We start from the raw sequence: 20,294 nt of genomic DNA on the forward strand, positions 1-20,294 counted from the left end.
CCAATGTACTGGCTCAATATGTCAGAAGGACGGGGGTTTGGGGGGCTCCCCCATGTCAAACAGTTGTGTGAGTTCACTAGAGCTTGCTCTTTACATATTAACAGCGTAGAGACTACTTCAATGGGCTGGGGGGGGGGGGGGGGGGGGTCATCTGACAACGTTTTTGGTGCATTCGCAGTTCCCGCGCAATGAACTCAAAAGACGGCCACCATGTTACAACTCCCGGTCGGCATGGAAAAACACTAAAACGACTGCAACAGCATTATTATTATTTCGAGTCTCTGAAATTATATCCATTTCAAACTTATTTTCGGTTAAAAAACACTGATTTATAACGTAAAGGTAAGCCTAGTTGGTAAAGTAAACATTTTAGAACCCGTCCATCGAAATGAATTTCAAATCTGATGTGATATGATCAAGATATCGAAGTTTCGAACAGTTTTTCCACGTGTAACGCTACAGTTACACATGTAGGCCTACAATGCAATGCACTATTGTAAAATGTTGTCAATAAAATAGACAACTTAAAAAGCAAACGCGCATGTTGGTCTAAAAATAGGCCCGAAAAATGGGAACAAAACAAACAAAAGACCACTCCATGACCATGCTCATTGTGAAAAATAATATGGGGAAGGCTCAGGCCTTGAATGCTTGATAGGACTGGTGAGCGAGAAGACTCGGGTGGTGGTGGTGGTGGTGGTGGTGGTGGTGGTGGGGGGGGGGGGGGGGGTATATACTTAGGATGATGCCATCATGGCAGTTGACCGAAGAAGCAGTTGGCTAGCATAGCACACAATGTTAAGCGTGAATAGTTTGAGGGTAGCGCGTGCGTTTGAGTTAGTGTGCATGCGCTTTCTACAGAAAATTGATATGGCTTGTGTTGTGGACTTCAGGTTTCAGGTTTCACGGTAGGATCTTGTCATGGAAACGGGGAAATCAACATTGAGACCAATGTACTTTCAAGATTATTGCATTAATATGAGGAAGGCTCAGGCCTTGATAGGGAGCTCTTCGTGAATAGGGCTGGTGAGCAAGAAGACTCGGGTGGTGGTGGTTGGGAGAGGGGGTATATAGTTAGGATGATGCCATCATGGCAGTTGACCGAAGAAGCTGTTGGCTAGCACGTCAATGTAATGATGGCGAGTAGTTGGTGGTTGGGAGAGGGGGTATATAGTTAGGATGATGCCATCATGGCAGTTGACCCAATAGACGCTGTCGCAGTATAGAAAATAGGTGGGGAGAATGTGGAAAACTAAACACAACAGGAGAAGGATAGGTATTTTTGCCCGGAGATAGGCATTTTTAGCCGACCCCCTGTCCTGAATAGTTATAAGGCATAGAGGTGAAATTTTTCAAATATTGCGTTATACAGGGTGTCTCATGCATTGTGCTACATCAGTCTATGCATGACTGTATGTCTAGACGACGTTGAAACTTGGTCAGATGTATTCTACAAGAGACAAGCTATTCAGAAATGTATAGGTTTGTGTGAGAGTAAGGTACTGCCAAGTCTACAGCCGCTGGAACAGGGGTATGCATGAAATGATGTCGCGTCATTTTTGGAGGCAGGTAGGCCTGGCCTCCGCACTGGCTAGTGAGACCTGAGGGTAGCGCGTGCGTTTGAGTTAAGCTAGTGCGCATGCGCTTTCTACGGAAAATTGAAATGTTGTGGACGAGTGGTTTCAGGTTTCAAGGTAGGATTTTTAGCTCAGCTGACAAAGTCAGCGGAGCTAGTCAAATAGCTAATTGATTGGTGTTTGTCCTTCCATCCTGCCATCCATCTAGCCATGTTGGGCATTTTGTAACCGTACAGCCGAGGCACTTCAAATATGGTTTTGTATATAAACACCGCAGAAAATATTGCTTACAGAAAAAAATTTGGGCGATTCAACTCAAATTCAGCTCCCCAGGGGGCAAAAGGCGTAAATGAAAAAACAATTTTTTGACGCTCTATTCGAGCAGATAAAAGCTTGAAATAAAGTTGAAAATGTCTTCATGATACAGAAGTTTTGATATAAAATAGATTAGTGTGGATTTATATCACCAGTTGGCGGTAGTGAGCAAAACTGTTGTTTGACCCCAGATGACCCCGCTTTAAATTTCCCGCCGCGAACTGACATGAAAACCTCGAACCAGGGAATACCGGACTGCTGGTATTGCCAGTGCATTCACTGTATGAACGGCGCGTCTGGGGTAAATTGACGAGGCGGCTCGACCCTCCACTGCGCGGTCGAGGTTACCTGGAGTACTATTATCAAGGAATTGGCGGTGACCTTTTTATTTCTACCGGAGCGATGATTTTGTAAGTGACAAATTTTCTTATTTAAGCCTTTACGGAAATGTATTTTGGTACGAATCTTCACACGTTTATAGAAAAGATCAACGAGAATGTGTTCAAATGCCCTCATAACGATGAGTTCAACGGAATTTGGTCAAAACAACCTTTGAATGGAGTCAACTTCCTTTGCGAAATTGAAGCGACGACCTCATTATTTATCGTAATTTATGCAGATCTGAGTCCAGCTGATGCGGCGGGCAGAAAATGCATGCTGCATACCGTCTGCAGACTGGGGGTTTTCTCATGAGTCAATAGAATCTAAGGTTTGGAATTAGGGGACCATATCAGTAGTTGCTTTGCGCCAACTTTTTTTCAAAGTTTGTTTTCTTATTAGACTTATAGTTGAATTACCTGTGAATCATCTTGCAGGAAGATTTTTTTTGGGTGTGCATGACAGATGACGTACTTAATACAGAACATGTATTATCGGCCTGTTGTGCCTCGTGCGCCTGGTTGATTGGCCGGCAAGGTTGGGTTCGTTTCAAAGGCAGCATTTCATGATAAAAAGTGCTGAATGACATGGGTAAATATAATTAAAGATAACAGAATGAAGAAACCCAGGGAACAGAAAACCATTGTATATCAAACACCCACCTTGACAGTTCTCCTCTGTCTCTTGATGTTAAGTGAAAATACCGGCCTCTTTGACATTCTAAACAGGTGTTGTTAGGCCAAATAAAAAATGTTTTCAGGCAAATGTTTATTACTACAGTCCTGGTCACAAGATACATCCTAGCTGATTAGCATCATGTAGGCCCTACGTGCTGCTAAATCCGTGCGAGTCACACATATACATGTAGCGTGCCAGTGGATGCACTTGGTTCACAGTTAAAGGAATTTAGGCCTACACCCCAACTCGTGGTGTATCGCAAAGCCTGTTTGCACAACGGCCTAGATAATCTTTGTTCTACCGTTTGGCATATACCTAAAATGGCCTCTTATTTTTTAGTGTGAAAATCACATGGCAACTGTTGAGATGGTCCCCTAATTCCAGATCTTAATTTTAATACATAAGTTGGCTGAAAGCAACTGCTGATATGGTCCCCTAATTCCAGACCTTAGATTCTATTGACTCATGAGAAAACCCCCAGTCTGCAGACGGTATGCAGCATGCATTTTCTGCCCGCCGCCAGCTGATGGGCAAAATTAGCGATGGTTTCAAAACAGTCTCCCAGACATGGGGCAATCTCTTCATTATCATAATGGGATTTGGAGGCATGTTTACAGATTTTACAAGTTCGAGACCTGTAAAACCTAAAACTCGCATAGATCCCCATAGATCCCCTCTATTTGTCGAGTTAGCGCCCCTGTAAAATCATGCATTTTCGGACACTAGAACGAAATCTTCCTGCGGATATCGCGGTTTCGGTGATGATTTAAGGAGAAATTGACTGTTCTTAGAGTTGTATGGGACAGAAATGAGTTCATACTTCATGAATACATGAATATATTATGATATGGGCGGGCTTCTAAGTCAAAACAGTAACAAACTCAACTGCATCTCTACCGTGTATCGCGTAGTGCATTGCCTAGTGTATTTCGTAGTGTATTTTAGCGTAGACATTATTTCCACACTTTGGCCACGCCAAACGTCTTTTTTATTCGTGGAAGTTAATCTGCTCTGTAAATTTTATTTTACACAGGAAGAATCCATACAAGGTATTGCAATATTTCATGTCTATTGGTGTATTTGTGTACAGGAGCGCCAGACAGTGAGACGTGGAGATGTGTTTAGTGCTGGTGCTGTCAGTAGACTGAATCTGATTGGCCATAGCGATCAGTAATATGGGTCGTGATCACGTGATGTGACGTCACCGCGGTATCCTCCTTGGCTGATGGGTGATGTTCTGAGTTGTGTTCAAACTATTGGAAACTTCGGAAATTAGTTCTATTAGTTCTACTATTCTGCAGGAGTATATTATAGCCATTGATGTTGACAGCTAAAAGCACGAAAACTTTGTTTATTTATCAAACTGTATCGAGTGTTATCGAATCGAATGGATGTGTCGATCGTCGGGGCGGATTGATATGTGGTTGTGCGTCCAAGGCGATTAGGTCATTCAGTTAGTTTGAGAAAGATCATGATCATGAAGATGCGTGTTGTGTTATCATAACCGGAAAATAATTTGAAGTTATTAGTGGTGTTGTCATTGCCATTTTTTGCATGGAATGATAGTTCGAGAGCTCTCATCGACGTATTCAGCATTGGTGGAAAGTAGGTCCGGATTTGGCAAGCACTGTACAATCACTTTCCATCTTGACGTCTTGTAAATGTAATAATCTTTGCCAAATCAGTGATTCTTAATCTTATATAATTTACTCCATGATTGCAATCAGCCTTTGTTAAATTCCAATCACCTGCAGGTCAGGTCAATCTTTTAACAATAAAGTTAATTTTCTTAAGCACCTCTTTATCTTACTTCTTCACATAAGCTGCGCTTACACCACGAAATATTGGTGGACCAATTGCACTTACACCACCACATTGCCGCGACAAATTGGTTCGGCAATCCATTGCCGATACAAATTGCCGAGCGAATTTGTCCCACCAAGCTTGATGGTCCAAATTCGCCCGGCTTGTTGAAAGCTCGGCTTTGTCGTGGTGTAAGCGCAAATGGATCGGCAATTAGCTAGTTAGATGGTTCGGCTCCAGGTGGCGTTTTCGAAATGGCGCTTTCTGCTTATTGTTTGCGCGCCATCTGTAGCCGGATTTTATAACTAGCTGCAGCGCTGGTGTAAGCGCTTGGTGGATTTTCGATGGTGCTGCATTGGTTCCCGAACCAAGATTGGTGGTCCATTTTCAGGTGGTGTAAGTGCGGCTATACAGGGCATCCCAAACACTTTGCTAAATCCACTAAACCCCCCCCCCATTTCAAGTTGGTATTGCACCAGACCCAAGCTCAATGGTACAATGATCATGTAAGTGTCCAAATACCTTTTCAGGACATACTAGTATGAGGACATCAGTTTTGATACCAGAAGGAAAACCAATCCTGTCTGTGTGTCACTGTGACATAGATCCTGGCTCTATTGGAAATGTCGCACTCGCACTGCATTACTTCATGTGATGTCACTTACATCTTTCACAGTTGACAAATTGAAGCATCCATGGTTATTGTAACTATATATAGTCCTTGCCAAATCTATCTAAAAGTATCAGTAAAACTGCTAAACTATGAATTGTATCTGCTTACTCAGCTGAGCGCCAGGCCCTTGGGCCTCTTGTGTCATGGAAACGGGGAAATAGACATTGAGACCTATGTACTTTCAAGATTATTGCATCATAAATGGAACCAGACCGTCGACATCTTGCCACACCCCATGATATTGACGAAATCGTCGTCGAAACGGGCAGCCCCGGACCGATCATGTTGGTGCATGCGTACTACGGAAAAGTTAGCAGACTGAAAATCTTTTGCGGAATTTTGCCAGTTCAAAGCACGATTTCTTCGCGGAAAGAGAAAAATAATCTCTGGCAGCGATGCAGATTGTTGTTTAACGCTTTACGATTCGCCCCAGGGTATCGTCACACTTTGATTCGGCCCTGTTTTGACGAAATCTTCAACCGAACAGTGGCTTCTCTGCGTAAACATCGTAGCGTCCCGCTAAATTGTTTTGAAAAAGAAAATATCTCCCCAGGTAAATTGCTGTGCATTAGCGTATATGATTCGCGTGCAAAAATGTCACCTGGGTGCAGAGGTTTTCTGGTTCCGGTCAGCCGGGTCAAGTTTTTTTCGTTGACGGTATACACACACACATTCGACCCTTAACCATAAAGCTCGCTTAAGAGCTCCCTATAAATGGGACCAGACCGTCGACATCCTCCCACACCCCATGACATTGACGAAATCTTCATCGAAACAGGCAGCCCCTGACCGATCATGTTGGTGCGCATGCGTACTATGGAAAAGTGAGCAGACTCGAAATCTTTTGCAGACTTTTGCCAGTTCAAAGAATGATTTCTTCACAGAAAGAGAAAAATAATCTCTGGCAGCGATGCAGATTGTTGTTTAATGCATTTCGATTCGCACCAGGGAATCTGCACACTTTGATTCGCCCCTGTTTTGACGAAATCTCTAACTGAACAGCGGCTACTCTGTGTAAAAATCATCGGTCCCGCTGTATTGTTTTGGAAAAAGAAAATCTCTTCCCAGGTAAATTGCTGTGCATCGGCGTATACGATTTGCGTGCAAAAATTACACGGTCTGGGCGTGGAGGTTTTCTGGTTCCGGGTCAATTTGTTTTCGTTGACGGTATATTAGGGTGTTCAGGTCACGTGACTTTTCACGTCCCGTCGGCGAATTTTAGCGTCATGCACGAAAAATGACTCAAAAAATTTCACCTAATTGTAGAAAATCGATTAATTTCGGCGTTTTATTGTTGATGTATGAAGAAACCAAGAAGACCCAAGGTAACCAGGTATCTAATCTTTCATTCTTTCAAATTTCAACGAAATTCATTCACTATTTGCTGAGAAATTACAAATTACGCACAACTTTCGCCGCGGCTTCGATCTTTGCGACCGCCATAATGATATGCAAATAAGCGCGGCATGGGGGCGTGGCTACCTGTCACTTGCTACTCAAAACTTTGGCGCCTTTTCCGCTAATGGGTACGTGACCTTTATAAATTATTTCAACGGAAATGACCTCTGCTTCTCAAACTTTTGAGGTTGGCAGAAACTTGTGCCGATTTTGCTCAATATTTCCCGATTTTAGACGTTTCTAAGTTTTGGTAGCTCGTATAATCATATGTTCGTCCTGCATGAAACTTCATAGAAGTGATAATAAGAAGAATTAAGTAGTCATTATTGATATCGTGAACAGTTTTAAAAAAAAAAGTTTGACAGTTCCCGCAGAAAAAACAATTTTAAAATCCAATTAGTTCCAACCCTGCCGCGTGGAGCGCACGGCCATTTTTCTCAACATCCGGGTACTTCGTCAATTAAATTAAGCTTCTCTGGTCAGCTGTTTCCAATGTTTTGATATCGTTTGGGAAGGTTTCTGTAAGGTTTTGAAGGTTTTTCAATCTTTTTAGCTCACCTCTTAGCAGAGGTGAGCTTATCCCATACCGTGGCGTCCGTCGTCCGTCGTCCGTCGTCGTCGTCGTCGTCGTCGTCGTCCGTCGTCCGTTAGCAGGGCACGTTTCGTAACTGTTAGAGCTATTGAGTTGAAACTTGGTACACATGTACCCTTTTGTAATGACACCTTGGAGACCAAGTTTCGGTCCGATTCGTTTCATGGTTTGGCCACCAGGGGGCCAAACGTTAAAAGTGAAAATATGCAATATCTCCCTTAATAGTAGTCGGGAAATTTTGAAAAAAATATGGTAGGTACTTCTAGCAAAGGTGCATCATATATCCTCCGGGTTTTTGATTTGACCTCCTTTTCAAGGTCACAGAGGTCAAATGGTGTAAATTGGCCGTTAGGATGTAACGATGGCACGTTTCTAAACTGCAATGACTATTGATACCAAATTTGGTACACATTTACCCCTTAGTCAGGTGATCTCAGGGACCGAAGTTTGGTCCAATATGATTCACCACTTGACCACCAGGGGGCAAAATCCAAAAACCTTAAAAATGTGATTATTCCTTAACTTCTTGCCCGATTGCCACCAATTTGATATCATGGATATATCTAACCACCATACAGTATATGTCACACAGGTTTTTAATTTGACCTTCTTGTCAAGGTCACAGAGGTCAAATGGCGTAAATTCGCCATCAGGCCGTAACTATGGCACGTTACTTAACTGCAATGACTATTGATCACAAATTAAGTACACATGTACCCCTTGGTCAGGTGATCTCAGGTACCGAAGTTTGGTGCGATCTGATTTGCCGTTTGGCCTCCAGGGAGGGGGGCCAAATCCTAAATTCTTCAAAATGCCATTATTCCTAGTAATGACTTGCCCGATTGGCACCAATTTTATATCATAGGAACATCTAATTCTAACAACCATTCAATGTGTCACCCGGGTCTTCTTTGATTTGACCTACTTTTCAAGGTCACAGAGGTCGAATGTACTGTAAATTGGCCATTTTGGGGAAATTGTAATTGCTTGGACCTACATTAAACCTAACACTACATGACACAAGACCATGCTCTTTATCCATCTTTCCTCCACATGAGGTGAGCACAATGGCCCTGGCCATTTCATTTTAGCTAGTGACAGTTACCCTAGTCCCTTCTGGACACTTCTTACGTTTGACTGTTGTGAATATTTAGCTTTTGTAGCGAAAATTCAGTGAAAAAATTGTAATTGTATTTTTTCTTCACTTCCTCTCTTGTCCTATTCATATTGTATTGAAATATCTGTTATCTGTTGCTTTTCTCATCTGTCATCTCCTCTCTTCAGCTACTCTTCTCTCTGATATTGGTCATGGCTACCTATGGTGAAGCATATAAGATTTGGGAGCGTTGGAACTCCTCTGGTGACAGGCAAAGACCAAATGGTTATATAACACTTGTGTCGCTCTTTACTGAGGCGTATCCTCAATTTAAATCGTACTGCACCGATGACTCCAAATCAAGAACTCTTTCTAGTAAAATACAGAAAGTAGAATTTGACTTTCGCATGAAAATAGTCAAAAACAAGAAGGACAAGGATGAGTTTTTTGCGAGATTGTTTGCCGTCCCTGTCGCCAAAGGCATTGAACCTACGGCTTCTGTAAGTAGGCCTGCAGGTACCGATGCAAACGGTGACTGCATTCGTAATCGTAACCGACAGAATGCTATTCAGGTTAGGGGTTTGAAAAGAAAATTGAAAGAAATGGAACAAGATCAATCTATGAAAGAATTAGAAGTCATCCAACTTGAAGCTGCTCGTGATCAGGCGCTAGCAGTTGAGCTTAAGTCCCAAGCGGATAGGGAGAACTTGTCTTCGAAGTTCAATGCATTGTCAGTCCATCACACTGAAGTGAGAGCGCAAAATTTTGAAATTCTGACTGAAAATCAAACCCTCCTATCCTTGAAATACCAGAGTGCCAAAAACAAAGAATCAAAGGATAAGTATTTGTCAGAAAAAAATCTTACCTTAAAAAAGCTGTCCCGCCGCATTGTCATGATTGTTTCTCTTGATAATTGTAAAAGCCAATTAGAACAACAGAAGCAAATTATTGACACACTGCGCCGTCAAGTTGCAGAGAAGGAAAGTTTTCTGATGGAGAAGGAATTGGTCCTTGGGCAATCCAAGTCCAAAATTGTTGAGCATGAATCCGAAATTTCCAAGCTGCGCTCAAGAATATTCAAGCTTACCAGAGAATTGAAGGTCGCCTGTCCTTCTGAAGTTCAGGTAAGAGACAATGAAGTTATTTTAAAACTCATTGATGAAAAGAAAGACTTGGAGATAGCCAATAGAGAGCTACATCGCGCTGTGGCTCTACTAGAAGACCAAGAACAACTGGTTGAAGTCTTTGAAAATGGCAAATTCAAAGATGCCCTCCGTGAATGTATTGTCATCTTGGTAACAGATTGCAAGGTGAGTCTTCGCAATGTCTCCAAGTCGATCAATAGCGCTTTAAAACTTGCCGGTAAAAAGCTTGGCCGCGAACCATCAATTGGTGTCATGCAGCAAATCCTTGGTGAAGCAAAAGTTGTCATCAACCAGCAACTTGAGGACGAGTTAGCTGAGTCTTCTTGCATTGACCCATTGCAAAATATTGGTCACACTTTGCATGGTGATGGTACAACTAAATTCTCAAAGAAGTATCAAAACTTCCAGGCTACCACTTTGGAAGGTAAGACATTATCTCTCGGCCTGCGTGAACAAGCAACTGGTTCTCCCCAAGACACATTGGATAACTTCATATCTATAGTGTCCGACATTTGCTTACAAGTGAAAAGATCTGAGCCAGAGTGTTTGAAGAGAGTAGCAGAGATCATGACTTCTTTTAAGAACACCATGTCCGATCAAGGTGCCGCCAATCCGTTGTTTAATGCGAAATTTGCTACTATCCGTGAAGAGTTGTTACCAAGTGTCATTGACAACTGGGATTCACTACCGAGGGAAAGCAAAGATGAAGTCATCAAGTTGGGCAACTTCTACTGCAAAATGCACATGCTGGTGAACTTTGCAGGTGAGTGTGATAAGACCCTGCATGTTTTTGAAGAGCTGGCCTATGACAAAATGCCCGACTTGGGAGCTGCAATTCAAACTGCTGAATCTGGTCCAGTGCGCTCTATTAGAACCTCGGTGAAATTGCTCCACCCTCGCGGCTCCGATGAAGCTGGGATAGCTAGCTATTTTCAACCGTTCTTGACGGTAGTTGATAAAGCTTGGAATCAGTGAAACCTTGGAACCAGTGATAAACCTTGGAATCAGTCCTTAAAATGCATAAAAACATGAAATAATGCCATGGGAACCTAAGGTGGTTACGAATCAATATTTGGAGATTATTTTTACATGATCAGATCGGAATTTGACGGTAGTTTAGAAATCAGTCGCATATCCGATTCAACAATCTATATTTTAGAACAACCCAGTCATACCTCGCCTCCAGTGTACATTACTGATCTCCCAAATATGGGCATTCACGTCACGACACGCCCACCACACACCCATAATATGGACCAATCAGCGCTCCGCTTACTACGCCACCACACGGGGCCTATTTGAGCTTCGGAGCGGTGTGATCATACAGGGTGATACAGAGAAGATTGACTACATCATGCAGTACCGGCTGGCACTTATCCGTACATCACCTTATACATGACAAGAAACGTAGATGAAGGTTTATTACCGAAGGTTTTGAAAGGGTTTGGAGATGAAAAATGTGAACAAATTCCTTCGCTGTGAGCGATTTCGTACATCTTCATGTAGGCCTGCACATCGAGGGATGTAGATATCTTTTCGTGATGTCACCAGTTCTAAGCGGTTTTTTTCATTCACGTGTGTGTTTGTCCTATGATCTCGTGCATCTAGTACCGAGCATAATACTTTATCGTCTATGGAATACAAAACAATCATAAAAACTAATTTTTGCTTCCATTGAAGAGAAATAAAATATTTTAACGACCACAGCGCATTGCCAATTGATGACGTCATCCTGCACATTAAAAATGTTGGCTTCTGAACTAAGGTCTCACTAGCCAGTGCAATGGCCGGGCCTACCTGGCTCCACAAATGGCGCGACGTCATTTCATGCATACCCCTGTTCAAGTGGCTGTCGACCTTGCAGTATATCACTCTCACACATAAACCTATACATTTCTGAATAGCTTGTCGCTTCTAGAATACATCTGGCCAGCTTTCATTGTTATCAAGTAATTCAGTCATGAGAACATGGGGGCAGCACAATACATGAGAGTTTGAGACACCCTGTACATCGATGAAAATTTTGAAAATTTCACCTTGCCGCCTTATAACTTGACAATTAACATGGATGGTGAAATAATATTTTTATAAACTTCTACTTATCACCTTGAGAAAGCCAAATAATAACAATTTTAAATTTTGATACCAAAATAGGGTGCTGTTGCGGCTTTTCTTTGAGCATTTTGACCACGAAGTCTCATCTTGAGAACATGTGCACTCTGACAGGAACCAGTTCATGTCAACATCCGATTGAGCTATACATAGCATGCGAGGCCTGGTCACTGCGGACGTGCACAGAAGAAGCTGATATTTTCCTCAAATAATCGTCAGAGCTACCTCTTCACAAAATACCCAGGACACCGACATTTGAACATGCAGCAATAGCGATATGATAGGCTCATCTGTATCCATGGTAATCGCCTGAGATTGAAGAACTTTTTTTTTACCAATGGGACCAATGTTGACCTGATCACCACTGGCTAGTGAGACCTAACTGGCAAATTGCTATCAATAAAGTCAGCTGGGACGAGACTGTCAGTTGGGAGGGTATAAATCGTGGAAGGAACGCACCCGATTTCCCGCGCTATTTGCACAGTGATTCCATGGTTTACATTGAATATTACAAGGTTTATCAGTGTTTCCAAGGTTTCACTAATTCCATACTTTATCAACTACCGTTCTTGACTGTAAATGGCAGAAAGAGCCACATCTCTGCGTTTGAAGGCAACCGGTTTAACATCGTGTACGAGGATGCCGCCGCTCTGTATCATCATCGCAATGATATATCCGAGTTCTTCGTTGTTTATGGTAAGGGAAACAGACTTGTTAATTCTGTCCAAGAAGACCTGGACAAAATGCCCAATATTGCTGGTATGCGTGCGCTGGGCATACTGTTCAAGCTTGTGACCCAACCATTCGAAGGCATGTTAAAGAAGGGTGGCAACATTCTTTCCACTAATCCGTACCTGGAGCAGCTCCAGAAGTGCCTGGAAAGATTCTGTGAAGATGCATCTCCTCTTTTGCAACAGTTCGTGATTTTCGATGATATTCCACAGATAAAATATGAGGTGTACTGGAGCCTTTTCGAAAACTCGAGTGTTCAAATGGACTTGTTGACACAGCAAGCGTTAGAGTTAATGTGCTCATCTCTCTTACTTATATTGGAGAGACAAGCAAAAGATCATCTGCTAGGTGGTAAGTACAGTGATGGCTCTCTCACAGTTGCTCTCCGCAGGCAAGCTGCATCAGTACCAAAGACAAATATCGTGTCAGAGAGGGACTTCGCTGTCCTTGATTATCTAATCCGCCTAAAACCCGCCGCAAATACTGACCTGTATGAGACAATGATCCTTTGGACCGCCAATAAAACATCAGAGTGGCTTGATAGTAAAACTGATGGTGAAAAGGTACAAATCTGGGATGAGGCAAGAAAGCAGCTTCCTGATATTCGGCGGAAATATAGGGAGAGGAAAGAGCAGATTCGGAGGGAAAAGATTAAAATCTTGATGAGTAGGAAAGAGAAGAAGGATGCTGGTGAGATGAAGGCACAGGATGATAGCATCAAACTAACGAATGACCTCGCAAATTATGGAATGGTTTGGACGACGAAAGAGCAGGTAGACCAAATGGTAGATGAATTCACAGAAACATCTGAAAAAAAAGCAAAAGATGCTCTGATTGCTCAGTTGAAGTACCGTAAAAAGGTTATAAAATGTAAGGGTGAGGCAAAGTTGTTTTACCAGACTCGGAATTCCAAACCCTTGACTGTAAACGAGTTAAAAAAGAACTTATTAGAAGTTCTAGAATTGAATGCAAATTTTGAGAGTGTGGAGCCCGATACTCCTTATACCATAACGAGCCCCGCCGCACGGGAAGAAACAATGGCCGTACAGAAGTCGAAGCTTCATGCCAGATTAGCCGAACAACGCCACAAAAGAATAACCGAACTCAATAAAGAAAAGCTGCCGTTGTATCTGCAAGATCCTACCAAGCTTGAGGGCAAGAAGATCAGCCATAAAACTCGCGATTCACCTGGAGAACCATTCGAGTGGTTCTCTGCCACTGTAGTTCAAGTTGAGGAGGAAAGTGACACCAATGTGATAAAAACTGAGTATCTGGTCAAGTACGACTTGGATCCTGATGACACATATGCTTTCCCTCTTCTTCAAGAATTAAAGAATGGATCTCTAATTATCTATGAATGACACTGTCTCTCGCGCTGCGCCGTCTGGTCATTTGTTCTGTCATATCAGTTCCTGTGTGTACTGCATCTATCCTTCCACTTCCAGCAATCCGAATTTGCCACTTGTTTATAGCGAAGTTTCATCCTGTATCTATCACTTCATTACTCCTTCGAATCCACTAGTGTTTTCATTGTCTCAGTGTCAGTATTTCAATCGTTGTGGTTTCAATCTATCCATGTGTTAGGCCTGATGTTGATCCTAAAGAGGAAATTAACCTCAAGGCGTCTTGCCTCACAGGGGATATTTGATCACTTTCTGTTTCTCTGGATTTATTCTGTGTTGGCCTGATGTTGATCCTGATTTTTCAGGCGTCTTGCCTCATGGATTAGATTCTCCGTCCGTTTTTTGGTTGTCTTTTTCCATTCTGCCTGATTTTACAGTTTAGGCCAGATGATGATCCCACTGAAAGTATATAATCTGTATTGTGATTTAAATTATGAAAATATCGAAATTTACTTTTAAGTTTCATTTTTGCAGGAGAAAGAATCATCAGCTGTTGGATTGATCAGAAGCCATGGATTGTAAGTACAAGGTAGAGGTATCGGGCATTTGTTCAGCCAATTTGTACGGCAACTGTAACCGTGACTGTTGCAGATTCACCCACATAAAATCTGGGCGAATCTTCGACAGTCACTGTCACCTTGACATAATGAAAGAGAAAGGTTTGAATATGGAGAGGCTGCCACTCCCCCCAAGGTTTGGTGGCTGTATAGCAAATTTTTGCCATCCGTGGCGTTGGGATCAAATTGCTGGGCTCCAAAAAATTGCTGGGGGTCTGTTGGAATACATCCGAAATCGGCTGATCAGTTCGATTTGGATGTATTCCAACAGATGAAGGAGATTATTGTGAGCAATGTAAAAGTCATTGCAGTTGGGGAGGCAGGGCTCGACAAGAGCTGGCACTCACATGCTTCTAACCCATGTCAAGGGTATGTGTTTGCCAAACAGTGTGAACTGGCCTGTCACCTCAACCTGCCTCTTATTGGCTCACCGTAGGGGAGTCTATACGATACCGCAGTGTCCGTCGTCCGTCGTCGTTGTCGTCGTCGTCGTCGTCGTCGTCCGTCGTATCCTAGTTCAAAAACAGTGGCACGTTTTTTAACCGCAAGGCCTATGAACTTAAAACTTTGTACACATGACCCCCTAGGTCAGATGACCCGTGACACTAAATTTCTGTCCGATCTGATTCTCTACTTGGCCACCAGGGGGCCAAATGTGGATATCTAAAAAGTGTGATATCTCGCTTATTAGTGACTTGTTTTTGATAAAACTTTTGTGGTAGGTACTCATAGCAAGGATACATCATATATCTTACGGGTTTTTAATTTGATCTACTTTTCAAGGTCGCAGAGGTCAAATGGCGTGAATTGGCCGTTTGAGTGTAACTATGGCACGTTTCTCAACCACCAAAGCTATGAGCTTGAAACTTGGTACATATAACCCCCTATATCAGATAACCTCTGGTGCTGAATTTCAGCCTGATCTGATTCTTGACTTTGCCACCAGGGGGCCAAAACAGAAAAAGTAAGAAGTGCAATAGCCTGCTTATTAGCAAATTGTTTTTGATGAAATTTTTATGGCAGGGACCCCTAGCAAGGTTACCTCAGATGTTGCACGATTTTTCGGATTTGACCTACTTTTTAAGGTCGCAGAGGTCAAATGGCGTAAATTTGCCGTTTGAGTGTAACTATGGCACGTTTCTCAACCGCAACAGTTATGAACTTGAAACTTTGAACAAATGACCCCCTAGGTCAGTTGACCTTTTACACTGAATTTTGGTTCGGTCTGATTATTGACTTGGCCACCAGGGGGCCCAAACTCAAAACTCAAAAAGTGTGATTTCTCGCTTATTACTGATTTGTTTTTGATAAAAGTTTCATGGTAGGTACTCCCAGCAAGGATACATCACATATCTTACGGGTTTTTGATTTGACCCACCTTTCAAGTTCACAGAGGTCAAAGTTGAAAACTTTACCGTTCTTGGTACGTTTTGTCGTTGTTCAATGTAAAGAGTTTTAATTTTGTGTAATGATGCATCTAAGAAGCCACTATTTGTATGCCAAGTTTCAGCCAGATCGGAATTCAAATATGGCCGAAATTGCATGTTTTGTGGGTTTTTCCTCGTATTGTGGCAATCCAAAGGTCGTGAGTTCAAACCCCGGTCAAGGACAGCCAAAAATATTATTATTTTTCATCTTTTCCTTTTTTCTTTTCTGAGTTCTATCTTACATTTTCTTCATTTTTTGATTTATTTGGTGCCATAGATTTAACTAGGCGGCCATCTTGGAAATCGTTTTTTGCCGATTGCTGTAGTGTAACGAGTGATGAAATTGTTATGGTAAGGTGGATGTGTCTACATCACATGTCACCCTGGTTTGTTATTTGACCTACCTGTCAGGGTCACTGAGGTCAAAGTTAAAAATATATTCACCATTGTCATGGAGTGGCACGTTTCTTCACTATCATTTTCACCTAGACTCTACAAGCTTGGAACCACAAGTCTCGGATTCACCACTTGGCCAGGGCCGGCTCTGAACTGGTCACAGATGCATGTATAAATTATGAGAGGCCTACATACTGTAGCACTTTCTGTAACTGTCCACTAAAAATACTTACGGTGAGCACAATGGCCCCTGGCCGTTTCATTGTTCACTGCAGGAATGCTGATGAGGAATGCTTGGCGCTGATGAAGGATGGAAAATCGAGCGCCTATACCCATGTTTTCAATATCAAGGAACATTTTTGGAGCATCAGAAATTCGGTCAGATGGCGGCCATCTTGGATTTCAAGGTGGCCGCCATGTTTTTGACATTCCTCTGTGTCTCTAACACTATAAGTGTCAGAAACAAAATTCTAACGCTTACTGCGTCTACAGAGTATATGTGAGTCATTAAATAATAGACCCCCAAAATACGCCCCCTAGTGGCCGCCATCTTGAATTCCAAGATGGCCGCCAAAATAATCTAGTGTCGTCTATATCTCCCGTTCTAAAGCACTTAGGATGGAAAAACGAGCGCCTCTACCCATGTTTTCAATATTAAGGAACATTTTGGAAGCATCAGAAATTCGGTCGGATGGCGGTCATCTTGGATTTCAAGGTGGCCACTATATTTTAAATCTGTGAGAATGCAATTACATCAGTCACCATTGCATAAAATTGTTCACCTTTTTAAAAGGAAAGCATATCACACCGGTCCCTACGAATGTCCATATAAGGGTCTGTGTCAATGTCTCAATGATTGATATTTTCAAAACAGAATGTCCATAATGTCTCAAAATGTTAATGATTGATATTTTCAAAACAGAATGTCCATGTAAGTGTCTATGTCTATGTCTTAAAATGTTAATGATTGATATTTTCAAAACATAACATCCCTAAATCGCTAGACCTTATAGCAACTGCAACCACACTTGCAGAGTGCAGTACAACCACCGTCAAAGTTCTTCTTAAAGCATTTGCAGTTTCCTTTGCATGACTTGGTGCATTTACAGGAGATGAGTTCGTGACATGCCTCTTCAGCTGCAGGTAATGTTGTCCACTTCGGCTTGTTACCACTCTGAGATGGTTTCCAACCCCATTCAGTTGGTGTCGGTACCAATGGACACTTTTCCAAGGACTGGCCCCAAACATGTCCTGCCTGGTAGGTGGCTCTACTGACGTGCTGTACAAGGGCGGCCCTCGTTGGTGGTATGTTGTCGATGTTTCTCGACATTTTCGAGAACAATGTCATCCTAGCTGAATTCACAGACACTTCGTCACTTGTCCTGCAGTACAGCAACACTGTAAACCATTCCAGTTCCAGGTCACCTTCTCGTGGTTGACTGGGGATGTATAAACGCGAGAATGAGGAGCAGTCGCTCTTCAGTTCGGTTAGCTTTTCCTTGTCCTTTGATGGGGCCTTCTTGTTAGGCCTGCTGAACAGCGGGAGCGCATTTCTTGGTATTGTGGCACTTATTGCTTTGTCGTTTTTTAACAGTCTTTCATTGATGAAGGTTGAATACTGTTCGTTCCCGAGTTGGTGTATCCCTTTCATGCTACTCGGCATTATTTCTTGAGTATCGATGGTGAGAAGGTCATTGCTACGATCAAGAAACGGATTCCCCAGTTCCTCCATGGTAGTGACGAAGGCACGTACGTCCTCGGAGAAGGTCCTCTGTCTGCTGTCGCTCTGCTCATGATGTTTGCCATGGTCGCTGTCGGGGTGTGGGTCAATACTGTCTTCGTACTCTGCAATGATTGCGGACAACTGTGGTCCTGCCACCATCCAGTGTCGTAGGGCTCCAGGGTTCTCGGTTAACCCGATGGCTCCTCCATTTCCCTTGACCAGCGCATTCATCTGCTCATGTGCTTGGTCGAGTCCGATTGCAGAGAATGAATTTCCATTTTTGAGGTAAACGCACCACCCATGAAATGTTCATAAACCTCTGGACATCTCTGACGGAGGTTAGTCATGTCCCTTATGTGCGCAGGAATCCACCGAGCATAGTGCATATGGTCCAAAGCAAAGAACCATGGAGCAAGTTGAGCCATAGACTCAACATACAAATCGAAGTCGGATGTGCGGAGGGCTCGAACGAAAGCCAGGAGATTTAACTCTAGTTCCAAAACTATGCTCCAGAATTGAAACATGGGATGGGAAAGACACATCTTTTCGCACCATGCAGTGAAGGCCGAATCAGAGAACGTATCACTATCAGCTGAAGTTTCTTCTTCCATCTCAAACGCTTGTCTCTGAAGACAATACAGCGATGCAGCAGTGATTTGATGAGCCCTCCGTGTCTTCGTTATATGCGAGGCACGAATGAAACTGGTGTGATATGCTTTCCTTTTAAAAAGGTGAACAATTTTTTGCAATGGTGACTGATGTAATTGCATTCTCACAGATTTAAAATATAGTGGCCACCTTGAAATCCAAGATGACCGCCATCTGACCAAATTTCTGATGCTTCCAAAATGTTCCTTGATATTGAAAACATGGGTAGAGGCGCTCGTTTTTCCATCCTAAGTGCTTTAGAACGGGAGATATGGACGACACTAGATTCTTTTGGCGGACATCTTGGAATTCAAGATGGCGGCCACTAGGAGGCGTATTTTGGGGGTCTATTATTTAATGACTCACATATACTCTGTAGACGCAGTAAGCGTTAGAATTTTGTTTCTGACACTTATAGTGTTAGAGACACAGAGGAATGTAAAAAACATGGCGGCCATCTTGAAATCCAAGATGGCCGCCATCTGACCGAATTTCTGATGCTCCAAAAATGTTCCTTGATATTGAAAACATGGGTATAGGCGCTCGTTTTTCCATCCTAAGTGCTGTAGAACGGGAGATATGGACGACACTAGATTGTTTTGGCGGCCATCTTGGAATTCAAGATGGGGGCCACCAGGGGGCGTAATTTTTTGGGGTCCATTTTTTTTAATGATCCTTATGTGCTATAATACCCCTCTGCAAAATTTCATGCTTTCTTGAAGAAGTGAACGATTCTGCTGAAAAATCTCCCTTAGCCGCTCTACTATAGTCACTATGTCATGAAGGCCTTCTCCCTCTGCTATATATATGGAGTTCCCATAACGTTCCCTCAATTTACTTTTGAGATATTGATTGCCGTATTGAAGAGAATCTTCACCCCACAGAAATTCTTTCATTTTATTCCCAAGGGCAGAAATTGTCAGTTGTTCCTCGTCATTAGCCTCTAAATAAGAACACATCTTTGAAAACGCTTGCTCCTGGTTCTCATCCTTAGGTCTTCCGGATTTTCTGCGCTGTGCCGTTGGTTCATCCCTAAATCTCTGTGGAATGCCAAGCCCTGATCGAAAGTTTCCGTCACAGGAATGATGATATAGACAGTCAGCCGCATGTAAGTCGCCACTGTAGTAGTCGATTCGACCTTTCACAGCAAAACTCCACTCATCAGAACGATCTACACAACACTGCAATATTGTTTTAACGAATGAATCTGTCTTAACACAACTGTAATCTGAACTACCGAACACAACCTTAGTTCCACAGAAAAAGCAATCAGATTTGCTATCAAAAGGTCCTATGGATACCCGTGCACTTCTCTTCAGTGATGTTGTTTCACCTTTACTTTTGTTTAACGAATTTCTAATGTCTCGTGGGTTAGTGTCCCACTTACGACAATCTGAATGAACTTCACCTTCCACTGGCACCTTTTTCACGAATTCGAACTACATCGTCCTGTACCTCAGTTGTTTTCCTACAGATTGGACATATTTTGTGGTCGAGGGTAGTGGCACTCATTTCCAAACCTGAAAGAAATGAATAGAATTACTATCAGGCCTTTTAATTACATGGACATCTATACACCCTGTATTTTTTACCATAATTTGGGCACACTATTTTGCAATTTGGACACACTTTTCCATGAAC

The 20,294-nt window shown here is 42.6% G+C and overlaps 1 long non-coding RNA gene across 1 annotated transcript; it reads left to right on the forward strand.

The window, feature by feature from the left end:
- Positions 1-291: 291 nt before the first annotated feature.
- Positions 292-19,757, forward strand: LOC135497142 (uncharacterized). The gene is made up of 3 exons (XR_010448772.1): positions 292-342; positions 14,377-14,420; positions 19,648-19,757. It is a non-coding gene; the product is annotated as an uncharacterized LOC135497142 (long non-coding RNA).
- Positions 19,758-20,294: the final 537 nt, after the last annotated feature.

The sequence above is a fragment of the Lineus longissimus genome, chromosome 12 (genome assembly GCF_910592395.1).
Source record: "Lineus longissimus chromosome 12, tnLinLong1.2, whole genome shotgun sequence".
Classification (NCBI taxonomy): domain Eukaryota; kingdom Metazoa; phylum Nemertea; class Pilidiophora; order Heteronemertea; family Lineidae; genus Lineus; species Lineus longissimus.